Source organism: Taudactylus pleione, unplaced genomic scaffold (assembly GCF_031769625.1).
Source record: "Taudactylus pleione unplaced genomic scaffold, aTauple2 ptg000886l, whole genome shotgun sequence".
Lineage (NCBI taxonomy): Eukaryota > Metazoa > Chordata > Amphibia > Anura > Myobatrachidae > Taudactylus > Taudactylus pleione.
The window spans coordinates 1,262,501-1,288,297 of record NW_028285287.1 but is presented as its reverse complement, the minus strand read 5'-3'; the positions used below and the strand labels follow the sequence as shown (position 1 = coordinate 1,288,297).

The following is a 25,797-nucleotide window of genomic DNA, read 5'->3' as shown; positions in this document are numbered from 1 at the left end:
TCCACATTCCAGAACATGCACCCCCCATTCACCTCCGATCTTCCACATGCCAGAAAATGCCCACAAATGTCCTTCACACCTTCCACATGCACCTCAGACATTCCGCGTGACAGAAAGTGCCACCACTGGCCACTCTTATCTCCCACTTGCCACAGTATACTCTAAACGTGTCCCAAAATCTATACAAACCCATATCACACCTTCCTCCACACTGGTTGTACCATTGGCCACCCACTGCTAATTTAATGACCTCTAACGAGTAGTTACACATTTCTTACTAATTAAAGGTCATTAGTAGTGTGTTACTGGCATGTTTTAATACCTCCATGCATAAATATTTCATTTTGCATTTGACTTTCAAAATTTGTACAACTCTGCATGAGCCCCAAAATGCATCATAACTGGCACGGACTATGAGAAAAGCAATGTTATCGTGCCCTTGTCCCATGTGACACTGGGGGAATTGGACCCCTCACACACTGTCCAGTAGATAGCGCCTCATTTATTCATTTTAAAAAGACACTTTACAAAAGTTTTATGTACATTTAATAGGCTCCTTTAAATATTAAGCAGTCCTAAAATAGTTAGTATAAATATTTTCAATCTTCTGTTTATATAACTGTTTCTATGTATATAAAACATTTAATATACTTAGAATTTCTCGCTATAGAAAGTCATTGCCACAGTCTTATAAATTAAAAGGAAAACTAATTGGCCCTTTTAAACATAAAGATCTAAAATTGGCATCTCCCAGCCAGCTGGTGCATGCATGCTAATTGGATTGCTATGATTTTGAAAAGTCACTGGAACTGGGCATGTCTAACTAGATGTGTGGAACAAGTTTATCTTCCGGTGATTAGCAAACAGCATGACTAATTTTCAGTTGGAAATGTAGACAGGCTGAATGTCAATTATTTGGAGACCTTTTGGAAAACATTAAAAGGAATTTTAAGGTCCCTCGGCAAGTCAAATGTATCTCTGAGGTCATTGTAACTGGAGGCTAATTATGGGTGTAAAATCAATATGCAGGTGCTGCTTTATATTCTGCTGTAGCTTCACCTGCATTGTTTTATATAAGGTGCATATTAAGATTTTTTTTGCTTTTTACCTTTTGTGGTTTTCTGCCAAAACCTTATTGCACGATAGGAGTTCTTGGCCTTTTTTTTTTTTATCATGTCCTCTATTAAGGGTGGTAATAGTTTATCCCCTATTGTGGTGTGTAGCAGTCCGGGACTTATACAATCAAACAGGCTTGCTTAGCAACGGTTCGGTTTAATCAAAAAGTCATCAGGCATCAAAATACAAAGTACATAACCTTAGATGTCACTCTTCACCACCCAGTCTTTGATAATTTTAGCTCTTCCGTAGCATGGCATTAGGGATGTCTCTTTCAAAGCTGGTAGCTCTGGATCTTCTGCTACTATATGCCAAAGATCTTAGATGATTTAGTCCAACCAAGGGGGTTAAACTGGTTAACCCAAGGGACAGTGTTGGGATTAGATCTCATATTTTTACATATGAGGGCTCTGGATTTAATCTCGAGAAGGTCCTTCAAACAGCAGAAAAGAAAGGGAGTGGGAGCAGGATCACACTATAAACACTAATTCTAGTGATCAAAAAGTCTACAATAAACTGCAACAATTAACATGGTTTTAAAAGTAAGGTAAATACATGTTTGGCCCATGTTTAATGGATGTGCAGCCCAGCCCTCCTTTTTCCTATGTGAAGGTCTTTCAAACAGTAACCACGGGCGACGAAGTTCTGTATCATAAAGTCCATCTCAAGCTGGGCTACCTCAGGATCATCTGTAATTCAATGTACCCTCAACAATTGAGATAAGGGGAGACCCTGCTTCAAGGAGCGAGATGGATTACTTTATGCCCTAAGCAGTGTGTTCCTGTACGTAGATGGTCGTGTTTAAGTTGGTATCAGTCTTGGTAACCAACACGTCCAGATAATGAATTTGAGTTGGATTAATGTCCTAAGTAAACTTGATATGGGTTTCCTGTTGGTTGATCTGTTCCATAGCCACTACAAACACATCCTTGGAACAAGTCCAAATGATGAACTAGTCATCAATATAACGTGTAAAAAATGTATCTTATAATGGTCAATTGCTGGGTCCTCCAAAGAAAAAGTTCTGTTCCATTTGAAACATAAAGATGTTCGCGAAGGAAGGTGCAACACAAGACCTCATCGCACAACCGAGCAATTGTAGGTAGTACCTGTTATCGAAGAGGAAATCATTTCTTGTGAATGTCAGTTGTAGGAGACTGATGAATATGGCAATCTCTGGGCCCTAGTAAAGCCTGTTGTTGGTCAGGAATCTACGGGTTGCCTCTAATCCTTCGTCATGGGGTATATTGGTATAAAGACTGGACACATCCAAAGTGCACAAAAACTGTCACTGGGAATCGGGGACCCGCTACGTAATTTGTTAAGAAACGCTGTGGTATCCAGAAGAAAGGTGGATTGTGACTGAATGATGGGCTGCAAAAAGTAATTCAGATATTTTGTAATACACAGACCCCCTGGCTGAAATTATGGGGCGTCCCGGTGGTTTGTGAAGCATTTTATGGATTTTTTGGATTGTGTAAAAAATTGGAAATTTCTGGTGTTCTTCCTGTAAAGCTTTGGCAACAGAGGGTGTCAGGATGTTATCCTCTATAGCCTGTCTCAACACCACATCTAATTCATGCTTTAAAGTCTCACAGTGGGATCTGCTGGAAGTGGTTTGTAAACAGCAGAATCAGCCAATTGTGTGAAAATTTCTTGTTTATAGGCTGACAAGTCTTGCACAACTATGCCACCCCCCCTTGTAGGCCTGTCTAATCACTATATCAGTGTAATTCTTCAAGTCGCGTAAAGCATCTCTTTCCTCTATTAGATACCCGTGTGGGCTTGTATATGTGGGTAAGACTACTCACTGATTTAAAGAAAGAATGTCCCTTCACCGTTCCGCCAGCAGAGTGGCTTTGCATGGTAAGGATCAAGGGCAACCAGTGGCACGCCACTTCAAGGATTTAAGTCCTAGACTGGCCACCCTGAAATATTAAATTATTTATTGTGTTCCTCCCTCCATCAGTGGAGGTGATGGGGCTAAGGCCCTTCTCAGGTTGGAAGCGAGATGGATACACAAGTTGAACACCATCTCCATTTGGGCTCAATGTGTGCCTCTCAATTAGCAACCTAGAATTTGATGGCAGATAAGAGCCACTTGGCCCATCTAGTCTGCCCTTTTTTACCTTTTGGTAACCTTGACCCTATGTGAGCATCAGTTCTTTGTAAGCAAATTCTTATGCTCACCCCAATCATAAAACACCTCAGCACTTGTGAACCAATATGATTATATAAACGAGTTCTGCACTTCACAAAAATTATAATTTTGTAAACAAAATCCTATAAAGCAATAAACCAAAACCAAATTTGTGTGAAAGCGCTGGTAAACCTATATCATGGAGGGCAATCAATGTTCAGAAGTAATATACATATTTATTAAAACATGTTGCTAAGAGACATTTGTCTCATCAGATAAATAAAAAGTTATGTTTTTAAAAAGTATCTCAATATACACCAGTATATAATCTTCAATTAAATAGCATAGGATACTTTAGTATTCAAGCACATTGCTACGTTTTAGCTGTGCCTGTGAATGTATCTATGTGCTAATAATGGTTAAACTTAACACACCAACTGGATACCAATTTAATGTTATCAGTTTCCCGATTAGAAAGAACTAATTAGTGAACGGAGGAAAACTATTAATGAGAGTTACAATGTTATGTTTCCATATCAAATAGTCAAAAATAACACAATATATTGTGAATGAATCTCGTTTGTAAGGAGACCAGCACACTGACTAGATAAAATCCTTCTTTCTTTGTCATCCTGTAGCCCGGTAATAAAGCCGTCCGTGGGCTAATCTGCGTAACACAATACAAGGATATGGGGTAGCCAAATTTAGGAATAATTTAAAGCATAATTTGGTCTCTGTTCTCTCCGGAACTTACATAGTGCCGCGGCCGGCATTTGGTGACCTGCGAGCGTGCTGCTGGATCGGCCAGGAACAGTAGCGACTGTGAGTACTGACAACTGGCTACCCCAGATCCTTTGTATTGTGTTACGCAGATTAGCCCACGGACGGCTTTATTACCGGGCTACAGGACGACAAGGAAAGAGGGATTTTATCTAGTCAGTGTGCTGGTCTCCTTAAGCTGGGCATACACGTCCATATAAAATGACTGTCAGACCGACAAACATTTTATCTTTCAGCCTGCCAGCCGCAGATGTCCGGGGCATACACTTTGAGATTTCTCACAGTGTATCAGCACGACATCTGCACTCCGCCCCTGGGGGAGGAGACAAATCCCTGTTCCTTCCATGGGAAGGAACACAGGAAATTTCTGTCTGTCGGCCGCGGCTGGGCATACACAGCCCGTTGCGGCTGACAGTTTACCTGTTAAATATCGCATCGGACGGCCATGCTGGACAATCCGGCATGCCCGACTGAGCAATATTTAACACTCGATCGCCCGCACACACGCTACAATTATCTGGGTGATCCGCGGATATTGGGCAGATCGCCCCGATAATTGTAGCGTGTATGGCCAGCTTTACAAACAAGACTCGTTCACAATATATTGTGTTATTTTTGACTATATGATAGGGACACAACATTGGAACTCTCATTAATCGTTTTCCTCCATTCACTAATTAGCTCTTTCTAATTGGGAAACTGATAACACAACAACTGGATACCTGTTTAACAATTATTGGCACATAGATACATTCACAGTCACAGCTAAAATGTAGCAACCTGCTTGAATATTAGAGTATCCACTGCTATTTAATTGAAAATTAAATTATATACCGGTGTATATTAAGACACTTTTTAGAAACCTAACCATTTTTTATTTCTGATGAGACAAATGTCTCTTAGCAACATGTTTTAATAAATATGTATATTACTTCTGAACATTGATTACCCTCCATGATATATGTTTACCGGCGCTTTCACACAAATTTGGTTTTGATCCCAATCATGTTTAAATTGCTCTACTGTCTTACCACCTCTGATGGGTGGCTATTCCACTTATCTACTACACTTTCTATGAAGTCATTTTTCCTCAAGTTTCCTTTGAGTCTACCTCCCTTCAGTTTCAGTCAGGGGTGTATCTTGGGGTCCAAGCGCCCCTGGCAAACTAAGGGACTGGCGCACCCCTCCAATGACTGCTTCTACTTAAAAAAATAAAATAACACACACTAGGGGTAGTTTAATTCAGACACCTGTAGAAATAGGGAGAATATTTTTTTTTTCTCTTTTTAATATATATATATTTTACAGAACTTACTCTATTGCAAACCACTATTTACTAATGCCAAAATACACAGGAAAAGCTTGAAAACATAGCATCAAAAACAAACATGCATTATGGGTAAAATAATTTACATATATTCAAATTGGACTGTACACTGCAATATGCTTTTTTAACTCTGCCATATAATTCACTGGTAAAACCGCCCACATGGGTCCATTGCTATCTCACGCACAATAATAAAAACAGCCCATAAGGATTATATCTTAACCCTGACACCTGAGTATCCACAATCTATAAAGATCATGGCCAATTCCCCATACTGTGGAAAAGATAAATTTACTAGTACTTACACTGTGGGTAGTTCAACTTACACGCCTGTAGAAATAGGGAGTATATATATATATATATATATATATATATATATATATATATATATATATATATATATATATATATATATATATACACACACACACTTTTTTTTAATATGTATATTTCTATATTTTCACAGTTATAACACTTACTACATGCAAGCACTGTTTATTAATTTCTATATGTCAACAACACAGGAAAAGAGGGCATCAATAACAAACAAGGTGCATTGTGGGCAAGATTATTTGCATATATGCACATTATCTTACGAATCGAGCATTGTGGTTGATGTGGTGCTTACACTCTTTTCCTGCAAGGTTGACATATGGGAATTAGTGAGTGGTGATTGGTATGTGGTGGGTATTGTGGGAGAAGAGATATATTAGAGAGACTAATTTTTTTTATTTATTTTTTCTAATTTTAAATGTTTCTGATATAAAGGGACATATAAGAAGCCTGATACACATTAACAATCAATGGAGGACACTGATAAGAGCAGAGGAGACAGAAGGAGACCAGGGATCATTTGCTAATGACAGCTGTCTGCGGCACACTGCGCAGAGCAAACAGGAGACCAGTGATCATTTGTTAATGATGTTGGGTGGCAACGGCACCCCCCCTTGGCCGACGCCCCTGGCGAGGGCCATCCAGGCCAATAGAAAGATACGCCCCTGGTTTCAGTGTATGTCCTCGTGTTCTTGGAAATCTCTTCCTTTGAAGAATGCTTCCCTCCTGTACCTTCTTAAAACCCATGATACAGTATGTTTGAAAATTTCTATTATATCCCCCCTTTCCCTTCTCTTATAGTCTTTCCTGCTAAGCTTTGTGATGTAGGCCATGCACCATTTTAGTTGCCCTTCTTTGTACAGTCTCTAATGTATTTATATTCTTTAGGAGATGTGTCCTCCAAAACTGAACACAATGGTATTATTACTTCTTTCTTCCTGCTACTGATTCCTTTTCCAATGCAACCAAGCATCTGACTTGCCTTTCTCACTCCTTTGTTACAATTCTTACCTGCCTTTTAGTCACCTGATATAGTGACTTCTAGATCCCTTTTCTTCTCTGTGCTTTCCATTAGAGTGCTTTTAATACTATATCTAGCTTTTTGGTTCTTGAGACCCAAGTGAATGAATGATTTAGCATTTTTTAACATTAAACTGTAGTTGCCATGTTCTTGATCATTCCTCTAGTCTACCTAGATCCTCCATCATGCATCTTACCCCTCCAGGTGTGTCTACCCTGTTGCATATTTTTGTGTCGTCTGCAAAAAAGGCATACTTTCCCTTTAATACCATTTGCAATGTCACCAACAAAGATATTAAAAAGCACTGGTCCAACCTTGTTGTACACCACTTGTCACATTTCCCTCCTGAGACTGCACTCCATTTATTACAACCCTCTATTCTGCAACCAAGTTCTTATCCATTTAACCATCGTAGGGCTCGATTCAATCCAATGTGAATTGAATAGCGCCTGGAAGGAGCTCCCGAAGCTATTCAATTTGGCGCACTTATGTCTGAGAATGTTCGTACTTGCACTTTAAACATGGTGTTTAGTCACGAGAATGGCCATTCTCCAACTTAACTGCCTCGTGTGATGCTGTTTCCGCCGCGCTAAGGTCAGAAAACAGCATCTCGCCAGGAGTTTTGTCGGATTTCTGCTCGCACCACAGGAGGGGTGCGAGAAGTAATCCTTAGTCGGACTTAACAGCGCGCTGAATTGAATAGCTCCTAAAGCTCATTCCCAACGCTATTCAATACGCGTTGAATTGAATCTGAGCCCTTAGAATCCAGTTCCAAGTTTTCAAGTTTATTTATAAGTCTTCGATGTGGGACCGTGTCATAAGCCTTATTAAAGTCTAGATGAGTTACATCTTAGACCCCTCCTTGATCTATTACTTTAGTCACCCAATCAAAAAAAGTCAATAAGATTTGTTTGGCATGATCTCCCCCTAGTAAACCCATGTTTGGGGTCCTGTAAATTGTTGGATTTCAGATGTTCCACAACTTTCTTTTAATAGTGATTCCATTACTTTCCCTACTGCTGATATAAGGCTCACTGGTCAGTAGTTACTTGCCTTTTCCTTGCTTCCACTTTTTTTGCAGTGGGACTACATTTGCGCTTTACCAGTCCTCTGGTATTACTCTTTTAGCTAGAGACTGGTTAAATAATTCTGTTAATGGTGTTACCAGCACCTCTTTAAGATCTTTTAGTATCCTTTGATGTATCCCATCTGGCCCCATTCATTTATCCACTTTCAGTTTTTTCTCAGTTCTGTTAGGGCCTTTTTCTCTGTAAATATATTTGTATCTACCTCATGTATATCCTTGCAACTTGACTGTGGCCCCTTCCCCTCTCCTTCTATACTGAATACTGAGCAAAAATAATAATTTAGATGATCTGCTTTGGCCTTGTCTCTCTCCAAAAGACTCTCCCTGTCTGTCTTCATTCTTATTATTCCACCATTTGATTTTCTTCTTTCACTTATATACTTGAAAAATTTTTTGACCCCTTTACTTACTGACTGGGCCATTTTCTCTTCAGCCTGTGCCTTTGCACATCTGATCACCTTCTTTGTCTCTTTCCTTCTGACAAGATACACCTCTTTTAGGGGTATTCAATATGGAGCGAAAACTCAGTTTTTGCGATGTTTTCACACCGATGACGTCATTTTCGCAGATTTTGGTTTTACCCCGTATTCAATTTCAAAGACTTTTCGCAGGTTAGAAAAGTCTTTGAAAAAAAACGGGGATAACTTTTCACCACTGAATAGGCGAAAAAAAGTGCAGAATTGGGGTTTAGGGGTGCAGGCTTAAATAAAATAGCCTACACCCCTGGGAATGACAATTTAAAAATAACTGTGTCAAAAAAAGTAAAAAAAAAAAAAAAAATAGGGACACCCCAAAAAATTAATTTAAAAATTGGGGTGAAAAAAAGGGAAAAAAAAGTGTTTAATAATAGGGAAATAGGTTCAGGGGTATTCTGTAAGTATGCAGCAGGTGTTTTCTAGAATAGGCTATTAGTGGCAGGTGCATAGTTACTTTAGGAACATAAAAATATGCTAGTACCCATTTTCATGTACCCCAAATTTGATGGGACCACTTAAAAGAACGAAAAAAATAACCTAAGTGCTCTTCTGCAACCCTTCTTCAATGTCGGGAAAAAACACCTGCTGTGGCTATTTAAATCCCCGACTTTCATTTGCAGGCTAAAACGGGGGTACCCATAGTGATCCCCCATGTTTTTACAGTTTTAGGGGGGTCCTACAATTTATTCCAAGTAAATTTCGTTTTTTTGGCAGGTTCCTGTTTTCGTAGCTTTTATATTGAATACGGGGATAAAGCGGACACGCGCCCGATACTTTATCCCAGGGAAATCTCCGATGTGGGGCGAAAAGTCTAGCACGGACTTTTTGCTCCCATATTGAATAACCCTGTTTGTCTTCAATATTCTGAGTCTGCTTATATTTCCTAATTGCCCTCTTCTTTTTTTTTTTTTTTTTCTTTTACACTAGTTGATACTACTTTTGTGAACCATACTGGCTTCCTTTTCCATGTGCCTTTCCTAACCCTTTTGATACAGAGATCCTGTTGCTTTCCGTAGTGCATTTTTTTTTATTTTTCCCTCCTTTCCTGCACCCCTTCCAAGTTCCTCCAATCTGCCAATGAATTGCTTACACATCTCCCCATCTCTGCAAAATCAGCCTTCCTAAAATCTAACGCCTTTTGTTTTGGTGTGTCATGAGTCGGGAATTGGTATGAAATACAGTCGGCCGCATGGCCGGCGGTTCGATTCCCGTCAGCGGCAGCCCGACAGAAGCAGAGTGCGACGCAGCGGAAGCCCGACAGCGCTGGAAATCCCGATCGTGGATAGGTAAGTATCCACTAACCTAACCCCCCTAACCCTAACCCTCCTTAGGGATGTCTAACCCTAACTTCCCCCCCCAAGTGCCTAACCCTAACCACCCCCTTCCCCGCTGCCTAAACCTAAGTCCCCCGGGTGGGGTGCCTAACCCTCCCTCCCCCTAGCCTAGCCCTAACCCTCCCGGGGGGGTACCTAACCCTAAGTCCCCCCCGGGAGCCCTAACCCTCCCCCTCCGCGGCTGTCCGCTCGCGGCGCCCGGCGTTGGGGAAATGCGGGCGTCTACATCTAGATGCCCGCCATTTCACCCTTGCCGGGATAAGACAGTCGGGAAGCCGGCTGCCGGTATTTAGGCAGTCGGCTTCCCGATTGCCTCCCATGAGTCGAACCCTGTCTTTATACTAAACCATACTGCTTGATGGTCACTGGATCCTAGGTTCTCTCCAACACTTACATCTGATATCCTATCACCATTTGTGAGTATGATGTCTAGTATAGCATCTTTGCGAGTGGGCTACCTCCACCAGTTGCTTGAGGGATGCTCCTTGCAAGGCATTTAAAAAGTCCCCACTTCTACTGGAACTTGCAAAAGACCCCTCCCAGTTTACTTCTGGTAGATTAAAGTCTCCCATGATTATTACCTCTACTCTTAAAGCCATTTTAGTGATTGTCTTGCAAAAGGTTAATTTCCAGTTCCTCCCCCTGGCCTGGTGGTCTGTTACTCACCGTAGTGCGAATAATGTCCTTCCCTGTTTCTTTGGTCACCCAAAGGGCATCAGTTTTTTCTTCAATATTTTGTATTGAAGTGGTCTTTTGTTTTTCACATACATTGCTACACCTTCTCCAATGTTTCCCATTCTGTCTTGTCTAAATAAAGTATATCCCTGTATAGCTATGTTCCAGTCTTGTTTCTCTTTCATCCACTAGGGGACACTGGAGGTTGCTTACGCTGGGTATAGAGGCGTGGATAACTGGAGCTGGCACTTTAAATAATTTAGAATTGTGAAGCTCCTCCCCCTCTATGCCCCATCAGCCCTCAGTTTAGAAAATGTGCCTCATGGAGCTGGTCACAGTTTGCTGTGCTCCAGCAATACATTGGATTTTATTTTTATTTAGGTTTATTTTTTTCTACATCTTTTACACTATATTAGGTACCCTTCGCCACCTCTCTAAAGGTGGGGTCCGGGTACCCGGCGCCCTGTTTATTAGAAAAACAGGAAGGAGTGCACAGTGCTTATACTAAAAGCACTGACAGCTCCTTAACGCCACAGCACAACTCTTAACAAGAAGAAGAGTGTGCTGCATGCTGTGAGAGCCTCCGGGGAGCGCAGTGAGTATTGCTGCGCATTCCCCGCTCCACCCCCCCCCTCCCCCGCGACACCCGGCACACATCCCGGCGTGTGCATAGCGCTGCTTCATATGTCCCTCCAGTCCCTGCTCGCGGCTAATGGAGAGAGACAGAGGCATAGCGGGGCTGTCAGTAGGCTCCGCCGTTAGACGGGGGCAGCCATTTTCTATAGCAGGCTTGATGAAGGGGGGGCGGAGCCAAAACAGCGTGGGCTCTCTCACCCCACACTAGAGGCACAGAGCTGTTGCAAACAGCATGTCTGCCATTTGTTGTGCTAACTGCCGGTATTCTCTCCCTCCTGAGGCAGAGTGCAGCTGCTAGGCTACAAAACCTTTGCTGTAGTGTGCAACAATACAAGGAGCATAGCCCAATAGCTCAATGGGCTAATGCTCCATAACACAGTGTAGATGTCCTGGGTTCAGATCCCAGTGAAGTATCTTATAACCGATTCTCCTGACTACATCCCTGGTACAGAAATCACTGGGGTGTAAGTGCAGGGAATCAAATCTGTGGGAAGGGAGTGGGGTGTACCACCTCCTCTGTGTCCCAAACTTCTGTTTTCAGTTCTGTCTCAGTTCTGATTCTTTTATATGTACAGTATACTGTGACATTGATATACACTCAAAAGGGACAAACAGAACAAAGTCTTTAAAGATGTTTGTCAGTTTGAAGTGTAATACCAAACAAGCCGCATGACACTGGCTCCACGCTATGTAATGCTTGTATAGCAATGATTTCATCTATGGCTATTATTGACTCACCTGCCCCCCATGGGCCGCTGACATGATAGGAATTATGACAGACTTGACGTCAGAGTTAAAGTCTCTAGACACCCTGGTACATGTTATGGGTGCAGCGGTATCTGCACCCTCCACTTCCTACTAATGCGTACTCTAACAACTGTTCCCCTGCGGAACAGTCGGACTAAGTATTCCTCACAACGGAGGATACCGTTGAGTCGAACTGTACCCCTCAAGAGTTAGTCTGCCTCTCCCGGGAAGAGGAGTCTCTAATTTTCGCGGTCAGAAATATCCTTAATTACCTGCGGATATTATTCCTGCATCCCAGGAGTGTGAAATATTCAAAGAGCTCGGCTGTTTTTCCATTCTCAAAATCAGCAGCGGCTCTCAGTGGTTTGGAAACAGCCGGATATGAGGTTCCAAATTCCATTAATGGAGAAGTAGGAAACATCTCCCAGTAGATGCGTCTGTCTCCCGTTTCTCTAAGAAACGGCACTTCCAGTACCGGGAGCTACTGTACTAAAAGGCCTTCGGATCGTAAGATGTATAGTCGGACCTACCCTTGTTACTGCCTGGGTTAACAAGGCTGTACTTTGCTGGGCTGACTAGTTGATTTCAGCTGGACTCTGGTATTTTCAGAACAGTATTAAGTCTTCTAGCAGAACACATCCGTGAGTCTGCAAATTACCTGGGAGAAGCTTCTAAGGCTATTAGTCAGATCAGTGCTCGCATTTCTGCATCTGCTATTTCGGGCGTAGTGTCCTCTCGTTGCGCTCTTGGCAAGCAGATGCAGTATCCTAATGTGCGGTGGAGGGTTTACCATTCACTCGTGACATGCTTTTTTGCCTGGAATTGGACTAGCTCCCAGAAGATCTTACACTGGAGGTCGCCCACACACTGTTGTACGTCAACAGGAGCCTAAGCCAGCTGAGAAACAGGTGGTATGACGGTCTTCCGTCCCACCTGGGGTCTCCTGCGGTGGGAGCCCAATTGCAAAAAAAAAAAAAAAGTTTGGAACCAGACCTCTTCAGAACCATGGATTCGCAGTCTCATTTCCCTGGGGTACCAAATTGTCTTCGAAGTCCCTCCTCCACTTTGGTTCTTCACTACAAGTCTGCCAATACCTGCAGACAAGGCCCGGGGTTCTACAAGAGGCTATCCAGTCTGTAATAGTATCATTTGTGATAGTTCTGGTACCGGAACATCAACAAGGTATGGGATTTTACTCAAACCTGTTTGTAGTACCCAAACCAGATAGTTCGGTCAAGCCCATCTTAAGCCTGAAGTCCTTAAACCGGTATCTGAAGATGTATCGTTTCAAAATGGAACCTCTGCAGTCTTCTGCAGTCTGTCAATGCGAGCTTGGAACCAGGGGAGTTCTTATCCCTGGATATCAAGGATGCCTATTTCTATGTTCCCATTTGGAAACCGCATCTAGCCTTCCTGTGTTTTGCCATATTGCAAGACCACTATCAGTTTCGGGCACTGCCGTTCGGGCTGCTCCCCGTTTTTTCACCAAACTCGTGTTAGTCATGATTGCTCGCCTTCAGTCATCTGGAAGTGAACATAGGGCCTGATTCAGAGCCGTTCGCAATTTGCGGACGTTCGTTCAGGAAAAGGGGCTGGCTATTTAAATGAACCGTTCGCTCTTTGCGGTCTGTTCACGCCTCTATGTCTGAACGAGCGAACAAAACATGAGAACGTAATTTAGAAAAAAACGCCCCCTGGCCGCTCGCATCCTACGTCATGTCCGCTATTTATTAGATTAATCGAGTACATCGACCAGGGTATGAACTGCTCGCTATTCTTGGGGTTGGTTTTTGCTACCACAATTTTGCGAGCAGTTCTGGCTATAAAATAACCCAGTGACGTGGTCAATGACGCTGCTGTATTAATTATGCACACCCATAAAACGCCCGTTTTGACCTTTAAGCACTCCTGCGTTCGGATCTCCACTCCCCATTTTCCAGCACCCTCCCGTTACCACCCGCAAACGCCTCATTCTGTCACTCAAAATAGCAGGCATTCGCAATTTAGCGAACAAACGATTTTCGGCCGCAATGACTGGTTCGCGCATGCGTATTATGATCCGTACGCATGCGCAGTTGGACAAACATCGCTCGGAGCGAACGAGCAGCCACTTGCGTCCGGCTCTGAATCAGGCCCATAATCCCTTATTTAGACGACCTGTTACTCAAGGCTCCATCGGTAACCCTTCTCTCAAGTCATGCCTTACTGTCATATCAAACTCCTAATCCAACACTGTTGGAGAATTAACCTCAAGAAACATCCTGTTTCGGAGCGTGCTCCTTGACACGGCATCACAGAAGGTTTTTCTTTCGATAGACAAAGTCCGGGTTATCCGGTTGTTAGTTCAGCTGGTCCTCAGATTAAAGAAGGTTTTCCTACTTCTTTGTCTGCGTCTCTTGGGGAAGATGGTAGCTGCTTGCAAGACACTACAGTTTGGATCAGCGACCTGCAATCGCAGCGGTCAGGGTCTAATCTGTTTCTACATCGTCAGATCCGTCTGAACCCAGTTTCCAAAGTGGCCCTCCTCTGGTGGACACAATCCAACAATCGGTTAGTGGACTGAAGATTCGGAGTGTGGGACTGGATCATTGTAACAACGGATGCCAGCCTTCGAGGGTGGGGAGCAGTAGTCCTCGATTATGACTTTCAGAGTCGATGGTCCCTTCTAGAACAAAAGTGGCCCATAAATGTGTTGGAACTCAGAGCGATTTACAATGCTCTGATAGAAATAACAGAGTTTCTAAAGTCTTGTCCGGTAAGAGTTCAGTTCGACAACGCGACGGTCCGTCGCTTACATCAACCGCCAAGGCGGGACTCAAAGTTGCATGGCCATGCGAGAAGTAACTCCCATCCTCTGGTGGGAGGAGAACCAGTAGGTAATCCTGTCGGCAGTCTTCATCCCGGTTGTGGACAACTCTGTAGCAGATAACCTAAATCGCCAGGATATCCATCCTGGGAAATAGCAGCTTCATCCAGAAGCGTTCAACGCGCTGATACGTCGATGGGGGTGTCCTCAGGTGGACTTCATGGCATCACGATTGAATCATCAGTTCCCAGTACACGTGTCAAGCACTCGGAATCTGCAGACAAAGGCAGTAGACACACTGACAGTTCTGTGGACCTACGACTTCGTTTACCTTTTTCCTCCGATTCCACTTCTTCCTCGTCTTCAAAAAAAAAAAGATAAAACACAAGTCGGCCTCTGTCATTCTCGTGGCTCCTTACTGGCCTTTGAGAAATTGGTTCTAGGACCTTCGGTCCCTATTGGTAGACGACCCGTGACCCCTTCCTCTGCGCCTGGATTTTCTTCAGCAGGGTCTTTTCTTCCACCCCATCTTAGCGCAACTGCGTTAACGTTAACGAGGTGGTTCTTGAAACAGATATGTTAAGACGCAGGGCCATCTCAGACTTGGTTATTCCCACCATGCAGCGCGCCAGGAAGCCTGTTTCGGCTGCGCATTATCATAGCATATGGTTTTCTTATCTCTAGGTGTTCCAGTCGGGGTCTTCCGTCTAGGACTTTTACGCTGTCCCGGTTTTTGTTTTCTCTTCAGACGGGACTGGATTCTGGCCTTCGCCTTAGAACATAAGGGTGCAGGTTTCTGCCCTTCCCAATTTCTTTCAACAGAATTGTCCCTCATTCCTGAGGTGCAGACGTTCCTTCAGGGGGTCTTGCGTGTACAGCCTCTTTTTTTTTTTTTTTGTACCTCTGATTGTTCCCTGGGACTTAAAAACTTAGTGCATCTGTTTCTTCAGTCGCCCATGTTTGAACCTTTGGAAGAGGTTGATATTAAGTACTTGTCTTGGAAGACTGTCATCCTCCTGGCTCTAGCCTCGGCTCGTAGAGTTTCTGTACTAGGTGCTTTGTCATAAAAGCCACCTTACTTTGTGTTTCATGCTGTTTGAGCGGAACTCAGGGTGGTAGCCGTCTTCCTTCCCAAGGTCGTGTCTGTTTTCCATATCAATCAGCCTATTGCGGCACCGTCATTGGTGGAGGACTCTGGTGATTCTTCCACCTAGGAGGTGGTTAGGGCTCTCCGCATCTATGTTGTCAGGACAGCGTCCCTCCGCAAGTCGGAGTCGTTTTTTGTCCTCTATGATGCCTTTTCGGAGGGGTTGGCCAGCGTCTAACCAGACTCTGGCACATTCGATCAGGTTGCCTATTCATCACACTTATGTTGGTGCTGACCATAGGCCTCTTTCGTCCTTTTCGGCTCATTCCACATGTTCTGTGGGTGCGTCATGGGCGGCCGGTAAGGGCGCCTCTACGTCATATTTGTGCCATGCGGCCTCTCGGCTTTCGGTTAACACGTTTGTAAAATTTTACAAATTTGTTACGTTGCTGCTTCGGCATCACGTTTTGGCCGCCTTGTTCTGCAGGTTCCGCAGAGCGCTCCCGCCCGTGGAGGAAAACTTTGGGACGTCCCCAGCGTAAGCAACCTCCAGTGTCCCCTAGTGGATGAAAGAGAAAATGGGATTTTGGTACCTACCGGTAAATCCTTTTCTCTAATTCCACAGGGGACACTGGACGCCCACCTCTGCGCTCTTAGCCTGCCTGTTCGGATTGTTCCGTATGATTTGGTTATTGTGTGTTCTTCATTCCTTTTTACTCCGCTTGGTCTTCATTTTCTAAACTGGAGGGCTGATGGGGCATAGAGGGGGAGGAGCTTCACAATTCTAAATTATTTAAAGTGCCAGCTCCAGTTATCCACGCCTCTATACCCAGCGTAAGCAACCTCCAGTGTCCCCTGTGGAATCAGAGAAAAGGATTTACCGGTAGGTACCAAAATCCCATTTTTTCATTGCACCATGACTCAGTGTTGCCTGTGATGTCCTGGTTATTATGCTGGCTTTAGTGTAATAAACAACTGAGCAACCCGTGCTCAATATGGTTATAACTAACTACACGTAATTATCTTTTGGAAGATGTCATGTTAGTTTTTTAGCACCTGATTTGCTAAAATAGTCTAAATGTAATTTAATGTTTCTGCTTCGTTCCAGACTGCTCCCTTGGAGCTTTAATTCCACATCCACATAGTCCCCTGGGGCAGGGGGAGACCTGGCTATGTGTCAAGATTGTACTACATTTGTATAGGTATGTGTTATGTTGATTATGTCTTTGCAATGTCTGATGTTGTGTTGCACTTATGTTTATATTTATTTTTCATGCATGTTTGTGTGGTGCCACCGTGCACCAATGGCTAGATTTGTTTATCCCATTGCGATGTCCGGCTGGGTGCTCCACTTACGTCATGTTAGGGTGCCACCGAGCTCTCTCTACCCCTCTCCCTCTCCCTCTTCCTCTCCTCTAAATCTTATACCTGATTTAAGTTGGTGTAAACACTTCTCATCACTGTTCCAAGATTGGAGTGATTCAGAATAAGACTTCTCACTGGGGTCCTACTCCACAGTTTCTGGGTCCCATCACATATTATTGGAGATGAGGGCAGGCAGTTGGGACAGTGCTGGGAGCAAGTAGCAGTTGCGGTAGAGTGGGCTAAGGGCAAGCAGCAGTTGGGGTAGAGCTGGGAGTATAGGCAGGGAGAAGTTGGGGTAGAGCTGTGGGTAGAAGGGAGTAAGGGCAGGGGTAAGTGAAGACCGTAGTTGTGACAGTGCTGGAGGGCAGGGAGGGAGCTAGGGGCAGACAGTGCTGGGGGTATGGAGGGTGCAAGGTTAGATATTAGCTGGTGCAGTACTGGGGGGCAAGGAGGAGATTAGGGACATGCAGTACTGGGGATAGGGAGGGGGCAAAGGTAGATAGCAGCTGGGGCAGTACTGGGGGACCAGGGGGCGATTAGGGGCATGCAGTACTGGCAGTAAGGGGAGGGTAAGGTTATATAGCAGCTAGGGCAGTACAGGGGGCAAGAAGGTGGTTAGGGGCAGGCAATATTGAGGGCATGGGGTAGTGCTTGGGGTAGGGAGGTGGTCAGGCTGGCAGTACTGGGGGTAGTGAAGGGGCTAATCGTAGATAGTGGTTGGGGCAGTGGTTACCTCCTTCCTTCTGGTGGGAGCCCCCTGCCAGGTAATTGTTGTCTGCCTCCAGCTTAATCCTGGCCCGTGCAGTGTTCACCTTCCTGGCCCACTGCGTGTAGAGAGCTGGGATGTAGGCATCGGTGACGGAGCGCAGGCAGCTAGAGGAGCCCGGCACCACCACAGCAAGGAAGTCCGCCGGCGCCGATGGAATCTGCAGAGTCAGGACGGAGATCAGTATGCTGACAGTCAGGAAGGGAAGGAGGTGGTCTCCAGTGGCATTTGGATAAGACTCGGCCGGCGGCGATTGGTTGAGAGATGCTGCCGGCAGCGATTGGTTGCTGCAGACATAGCACACACACACAGTGTGTCCTGCAGGTCCGCTCTCTCAACTAATCGCTGGCGGCAGCATCTCCCGAACCAATCGCTGCTGGCAGTGATTGGTTGGGGAGACCAGGCCCGGCCCTAGCCCAATTTTTTTTGCTAAGGGAATATATGATTTGGCGCCCTAGGCGTATTGTGCGCATCTGAAAAACTTAAGGAGCTTGGTCTCATGGGAAAAACTGTACCCATGCCCCATAACCCATTTTTGTTACGCTGGATGCATGCCCAGCGCTCGGGGATCTGCTGTCCTTTCCCCCTCTCTCCAGTGAATAGATGTGGCGTGCATGCACTCGCCATTTATTCACCATTTGCTCAAAGCAGCTACCATTCTTTTGTTTTTTTTACTGAGGATAGATATGGCTACTATGCAGGTGTAAGACAGACACACACACACACACACACACCAATTATTCATTGTCACACACAGACGCACACAGCAGTCACCCATTCTTTCTTACACACACACACACACACATATACATACATACATACATACACACAGCAGTCACCAATTCTTTCTTACACACACACACACACACACACACGCACACAACAGTCAGATTTTGTCACACAGATACACACGCAGCAGTTACCCATTGCCTCAGATACAGCAGTAACTAATTGTCACACACACACACACACACACACACACACATCACTCATTGTCAATATCTCACCCTTGGCTGAACCAGTGTATCTTAGGTTAAAATTGTCCTTTACTTACACATACCAGAAGGGGCTGGTTCCAGCATCCAGTGTCCACTCTCCCACGCTACTGTATCTTCCCACTATAGCACAGCCATACAGCTTCCTTTCCAAGTTCCTACTACAACACTGCATGCGCGCTTTCAAGTGTTCCCCATGTTTCAGCAGCGGCATCCAGCAGCCAATCTCAAAGATAGGACAGGGTGGGCTGGGGAGATTCCCGGGATTCCCTCTCCTCAGCGGCCCCCTCCTCAGTGTGCCCAGCGTAATTGGAGCGCTGGCCTGCCTGCACTGCTCCCGGCCTCTGTCAGCTGATATTACATGTCTGGCCGGATTCAGTATGATTTTCCGCCGGCCGCATGGCCGTTCTAATCCCCACAGCGACAGCCTGACAGAGGAGGAAATACAGATCGTCCTTAGGGTAAGTATAACTAACCTAATATTCCCCCCCCCCCCAACCCTCCCTTAGGGGTGCCTAACCCTAACCTCCCCCCCCAAGTGCCTAACCCTAATCCCCCTTCCCCGCCGTCTAAACCTAAGTCCTCGGGCGGGGATACCTAGCCCTAACCTCCCCTGGGGGTGCCTAACCCTAAACTCCCGGGGAGGTGCCTAACCTTTAGTCCCCCCCCCCCCCCCCCCGGGAACCCTAAACCTAACCCTCCCTCCCCCTGCGGCTGTCCGCGCCCAGCTTACCTTCGATCGGTAAGCCGGGTGTTGGGCTCCCGGCGTTGGTAAAATGACAAGCGTCGGGATTTCGACGCCTGTCATTTAACCCCTTGCCGGGATTAGACAGTCAGGAAGACGATGGTCGGGATTCTGTCTGTCGGCTCCCCGTCTGGCCGGCCCTGGGGGAGACGCTGTCGGCGGTGATTGGCTACCTCGGACACCGCACACAGAGTTTGTCCTGCAGTATAAACCGGGTCCCCAAATGCCTACAGCGCATTTTTTGCGATCACTGTTAATGCAGTGGCACGCAAGTCTGAATGAGGTCCTGTGTGTCTGATTCCTTTGTGTAACTTATAGAGGGAGAATTAAATTGCACGAGATGGATGCAATGTGTCATTCCGGAATAGCACATTGCATCTGCTGGCATCACAAGTTTTACCTCCAACCCCATAGAGGTGTGAGGGGAAAACTTGCTTGTTGACTGTACCGTATATGACCAATATGTGTGCAGCACATCCAGACAAAAATACAATCCAGACAGGTTACAATAAATAAGTAATGATAATACGGTGCTGGGAGTTGACACTTGTTTGCATAACATCACTGTACAGATCTGTATTTGCTGTGAAATATGTCACCAGCATAACTGCTTTGGCACATCTATCTGACAGGGTGCACTGCTCTGCTACAGCTCTGGGGTGTATACATTGGTTTATAGACCCTCTCAGACAGCAGAAGTACTGTTAGGATCTGTGAGGCCACCCATTGTGTATTGTAGGCTGGAGGTAGGTAATCTGCAGCTCTCCAGCTGTTTTCAAACTACAAGTTGCCTCACACTATGACAGCTGAAACGAAGATAAAGACCCATTGAAACCACAGCTACAGATGGCGAGATCTCTGTATTTGGCCATGTTTTATGCAATAGACCCCTACAAATAAGTCATATAGACAGTTTTTTTTCTGGAATTGCAACTGTAATTAGTATTATTGTGTGCAGATTTTACATAGAAAACCCTTGAACCATTTACGAACACCCCTCTGTTTTTTTTTTACATTTTAAATGACTAGTTCCAGGGTATAGGAATCTCTTGCTGAATGGACTTCTTCACCTCTTCACCCATTTAGAACTTATAATTGCATGTGCATCTGGTGTTTAAAATCGTTCCTATCATGGTATTGAAATGCAAATCTGCATTGTCTTCGTCTGCTGACTTCTTTAACTGCTTAACCAAGCGCAAGTGAGAAGTGGGAGTCCCGTCCCCGTCCCCCCCCCCCTCCCCCCAACCCCCCAAAGCGTTTAAAACTTGTCCTGTATGTTACTTATTAAAAGTACTTACAACTTTTAGCCTCTTCAAATAGTTAAACTGGGGTCTATTGTTAAACAAGTGTGTTTTGTCTGACCGTTTCCCCTTCAGTTGTCTTGGGTTTAGCTTTGTGCAGGCTGTGATAAGGGGAAGGCATAGGGATAGGATAAAGGATAGGCGTTATTATGTCTAGTGCCCCCACCAGGTCAACAACAGCAAGTAACACGCCAATATTTTTGTTTCACTGAATACAGTGCAAAAGACCCATCTATACTTCTCTTAACATTCTAGAGAGTTCTTATCTGAAATGAGCAAAATATCTATCCTGACTGCTCAGAGGGCAGGCACTATTTGTGTGTGTGTGTGTGTGTGTTTGTGTGTGTGTGTGTGTTTGTGTGTGTTTGTGTTTTTAATCTATGTTTCAGTGACTAGACTTTCAGGGCAACCACAAGTCCTGGTTTACCCTGGGACAGTCACAGGTGTTTTTTTGTTTTATGGGGTTTTTTTTTTGGGGGGGGGGGGTTTAACATTTCCACCCATCCTGTTTGGATTGACATTTTGGGGTAAATTTACTAAGATGGGAGTTCTATTAAGAAGTGATGTTGCCCGTAGCAATTCAGATTCTACTTCTCATTTATCTAGCACCTTCTAGAAGATAATACCTGGAATCTGATTGGTTGCTATGGGCAACATCACTTCTTAATCGAACTCCCATCTTAGTATATTTACCCCTTTGTCCCATTCTCAATAATTGTACAGATGATTTTTTTTGTTTGTTTGTTTAGTAAAGTGGTTCTCAACCAATGGCGTGTGTTCTACTAATATCACTTTTACTAGGGCTGAGACTTAAGGTTATATTTATTAATTCTCCAGTCCTAGACCCAATCATTTGAATTTATTATCGCTGCTATTTGTGGCAATAAGAAATTAAATACCACCGGGGCTCCAAAATGAGCCTGTCCCTGCGATTTGTTAAAGTAATTACATTAGTGATCACTTTACTTTCACTTTCCGGTGGCCGCCGCACTGCTGTCTTCTGAACGCACACACGTGAGTGGAGAGTGCAGAGAAGGGATTTTGTACCTTTTTGCGATAGGTAGCCTATAAGTTACAGTGGCTGATACCATCTTCAGATGGCATTAGCTAAGGGTGCCAAGCTCCGGTGCTTAGTAAATTTGTCATTAAAGCAGTCCCCCATTGCAGGTTCCCCCTGAAAACTATTATTTGTGGGATATCTCATGAAAACACCAATTTAAAATATGCCCCTTAAGCTGGCGACAGACTGATGACAGCCGGACAAAAGCAGATGAGGAGTGGTCCGATAACTGCTGTGTCTTCATAAACTGCACAGTGTATGGTCACCATTTTCACTTCAAAGCACGAACGATCATCGGACCCAAAAGTTATTCAGCCGTTTTCAGATGTGAACGATTATTGCTCAGTGTATGGCCACTTAATTCTCAGGAAATAGGAATGAATGGGTGCAGCTGGGTTCCATGTCATGTGACCACGGCCCAGCCCATCAGAGCAGGAGACAATTCAGTGCATTCTGAAAATGTGATCTGCATCCTTCCTTTGCAGGCTGTGAGTGTGCTGCTACTGCTGTGGAGGTAAATTATTGAAGTTTTGTGGTAATTGGGTGAAGTGTGTGACTTATTAAGAATTGAGATTTTCTAATTTAATGATGTGATTATACGGTATATATTGGTGCTTAATATTATTTTGTAACATTTTTTTTTTAATTCTGATTTATAATAAATTTATTTTATTATGTGAGTCAAACAAACGCTGCATGTTATTCCCTTTTTTTTTTTTTTTTTTTTTTTTTTTTTTAATCCCCCTTTATTCTTCTAGCTCTAGTTTTTCAGTTGGGCACATTCTACTGCTTTGCAGCTGCTGTTAAGTCTTGAACAATTTTATGCACTATCACCAGAACAAGTGTTTTTATGAGGGTGGTTCGATTAAAAAAAAAAAAAAAAAAAGGTAACAAGGCCTCTCATTGTGTAAATTTATTCAACTCGTGCATATACTTATAATCAATAGTATGGCCAAGGCATCTATCCTGGCATAGAAGAAATTGTCTGAGCTTCACCGTCTGTTGCGTATCGCCTTCCACCCATGTGCTTCATCAGTGGTACAAAGAGAGGGAAATCACTCAGTGGTAGGGGGATAGTTCAGGGCTTTCAAATGGTAGCAACTAACGCAGTTGGCTGAGTGTGGCCTGGAGCTATCGTGCAGCAATACGACGCTCGTTCGCAGCAACCCAGGTCATTTTTTAAAAATTGCTACTGGCTCAATGTGTCACAATAGCGGACAGCATTCTCCCTCGGTGAAGCACGCCCTTGTGGTCCCAAAACACTGTTGCTATGACCACCTTTGCTGATGGAGTTGCTTTTTAATTTCTTTGAAGGTGGGGACGATGCGTGTTCCCATGTCATGGATGCTTGCTTCATCTCCGGTGTCGCCCACGTTTCATCGGCTGTAACGATACGCTGCAGGGACTGCACTCCCCCCTCATGGTTTTATGAACGTCTGTGAGTTGATTCGGCGGAATCGGTATGGAATCCCGGCTGCCGCATGGCCAGCAGTTCGATTCCCGACAGCGGCAGCCCGACAGATCAGCAGAGCCCGGCAGCGGAAGCCCGACAGCGCTGGAAATCCCAATCGTCCCTAAGGTAAGTATAAACTAACCTAACCCTAACCCTCCTTAGGGGTGCCTAACCCTAACCTCCACCCCCCCAAGTGCCTAACCCTAATCCCCCCTCTAAGTGCCTAACCTTCCCCGCTACCTACACCTAAGTCCCCCGAGGGGGTGCCTAACCCTAACCTCCCCCCGAGGTTGCCTAACCCTCCCTTCCCCTAGCCTAAGTCCCCCCCGGGTACACTAAACCTAACCCCCCCCCCCCCCTCAGCTGTCCGCTCGCGGTGCCAGGCATCCCTACGATCGGGATGCTGGGCGCCGGTCTCCCGGCGTCGGGTAAATTACAGGCGTCTAGATACAGATGCCGGTCATTTATCCCACGCCGGGATAAAGCAGCCGGGAAGCCGGCTGTCTGTATTAAGGCAGCCGGTTTCCCGACTGCATACCGATTCGGTACCCAGCGTGCACACTTCTTCCTGTACCCCAGTTGCTCATGAACGATGTTGTGCACAGTACCCACTGAGATGTTAAGTTCATCAGCAATATCACTAACTCAAATGCATCTGTCCTCCTGAATCAGACCTTCAATGTGGCACCACAAATTGTCATCTGTGGTGGACGTGTTTGGCGGCCGGATTGCTACTCATTTTGAACGTCTGTCCTGCTGTTATCAAAGGCCGTGCAATAAACTCAAACCTATTTCCATGACATGACGTTATCACCATACATCTCGACAAGTTAGCGATGAATTTCAGCTGCTGATGTGTCCTTTTAGATGCAGAAATTTGATCACACTATGCCACTTCGGCATCCCGACGGTCTGGATGCCGACGCTCCTATTACCGATGCCGGTCAGAAGCTCGCCGCCATTCAGACCGCTGAGATACTGAAGGGAAGTGTCTGGGTGTTAGGGGAGGGTTAGGCCGGCATCAGGATTGTAACAGCCGGGATCCCGAGCGCCGGCATCTCATACCGATTTCTCTGCAAGCCCGACCATCTTACACATGATGTTGAGACTGTATGACTGATATGTGGCGCAATCTAATGGCTGAGAGGGGAAGCAGTGGTTTACCTGCTCTGACCTGGTGGGAAATTAGAATGAAATGGAGAACATAACACATGTGAGAGGTCTACCTTACTTATTGAACCACCCTTGTATTATGTCATACAAATTTATTGTGCTAAAAAATATTGGGTGTCCCGTTTGGAACTCTCGCAAACATGGCCACCTTCCTTTGCTTGCCAGTTAAGTCTGTTTGTCACAAGTACTCAGAAACAATGCACCTCCCACTTCTGCCATTTGACTCATTGTGACTGTATTCTCTGAAAGACTGTGCATATGATTCGCAAATTTATTAAACATCTGCTGAATCTCAAGGCTCCCTTTGCATAGAAACCCACAAAAGACAAAGATGAAAAGAAAAACAGAACAAATGGCTAGAATGGTTTATAAGCAGTTATTGATGTACTATTAAATCAGAAATGTTAATTCATGCTATTGTTTAAAATAAAAAAAATAGAGCTCATCCCACTGACAAAGTATACTAATACAACACTCAAAGCTTATCTGACATGCAGTTTAGAAAAATTGCATTAATAATACAGCCTTTGTAAAGGTCTAATTGCAAGGCATAATTATTAACACATGTTTTTGTTTGGAAACATTTTAAGTGATATTACACGTGTGTGTGTGTGATTGATTATATATATATATATATATATATATAATCAATCAGTCAAAAGTTTGGACACACCTTCTCATTAAATGGTTATTGTTTATTTAAATTAGTTTCAACATAGTAGATTAATACTGAAGACATCAAAACTATGAAAGAGCACATGTGGAATTATGTTGTAAACAAAAAAGTGTTAGACAGATCAAAATATGTTTTATATTTTAGATTCCTCAAAGTAGCCCCCTTTTGCTTGGATGATAGCTTTGCACACTCTTGGCATTCTCTCTATCAGCTTCATAAGGTAGTCTCCTGGAATGGTTTTCCAACAGTCTTGAAGGAGTTCCCAGAGATGCTGAGCACTTGTTGGCTGCTTTTCCTTCACTCTGTGGTCCAACTCATCCCAAACCAGCTCAATTGGGTTTAGGTCGGGTGATTGTGGAGGCCAGGTCATCTGACGCAGCACTCCATAACTTTCCTTCTTGGTCAAGTAGCCTTTAGCCTGGAGGTGTGTTTGGGGTCATTGTCTTTTTGAAAAACAAATGATGGTCCCAGTAAGTGCAAACCAGATGGGATGGCATGGCACTGCAGAATGCTGTGGTAGCCATGCTGGTTAAGTGTGCCTTGAATTTTTAATAAATCACCAACAGTGTCACCAGCAAAGCACCCCCACAACATCACACCTCCTCCTCCATGCTTCACAGTGGGAACCACACATGCACCTCACCTTCTCTGCGTCTCACAAACACACGGTGGTTGGAACCAAAAATCTCAAATTTCGA

At 44.6% G+C, this 25,797-nt stretch overlaps 1 protein-coding gene across 1 annotated transcript in view; it reads left to right on the top strand.

Moving 5' to 3' along the window:
* FAM222B (family with sequence similarity 222 member B) overlaps positions 1 to 25,797 on the top strand; it is a 189,192-nt gene that overhangs the window by 39,633 nt on the left and 123,762 nt on the right. The window contains exon 2 of the mRNA XM_088458991.1: positions 16,674 to 16,767. The gene's annotated coding sequence lies outside the window, so the exon portion shown is untranslated. The remainder of the gene's footprint in view (positions 1 to 16,673; positions 16,768 to 25,797) is intronic.